We start from the raw sequence: 472 nt of genomic DNA, 5'->3' as shown, positions 1-472 counted from the left end.
TATGTGTATTCTTTTTTTTTTTTTTTTTTTACAGTAATTTTGTAATTCTAAATTAAACATTTAAACCCACATTTAGAGGTTGTTTTCTGAGACATAAAAACTCATATCCATTGGCTTTTGCTCCCATTTGCAAGTGCAAACATGTGTTTTTCTTACACATCAAATTATATATATGTATATATACACACAATTTTACACCTGGAAGTCCGCACCAAGGTCTGAACCAAAGTTAATGTTTTGATACATTCGGTTAGTTTTGGTTTGGTTTCACACTGCAATTCTGCGACCGCACTAAAGGACTTCACATGACACACTTGCGTCCTGTCGTCATCATCTATGCGCGCTGCGTCTCCCTGTACTTGACATTGATTGGTTTATTAAACAGTTCAGCTGAGAGCTTCGACAAGAATGAATGAATAAAAAAATGAACATATGCATATTTGCCACTATATTATTATTATGGCATTACTAT

The sequence above is a fragment of the Micropterus dolomieu genome, linkage group LG16, assembly GCF_021292245.1.
Source record: "Micropterus dolomieu isolate WLL.071019.BEF.003 ecotype Adirondacks linkage group LG16, ASM2129224v1, whole genome shotgun sequence".
Classification (NCBI taxonomy): domain Eukaryota; kingdom Metazoa; phylum Chordata; class Actinopteri; order Centrarchiformes; family Centrarchidae; genus Micropterus; species Micropterus dolomieu.
This window is presented reverse-complemented; position numbering follows the sequence as displayed.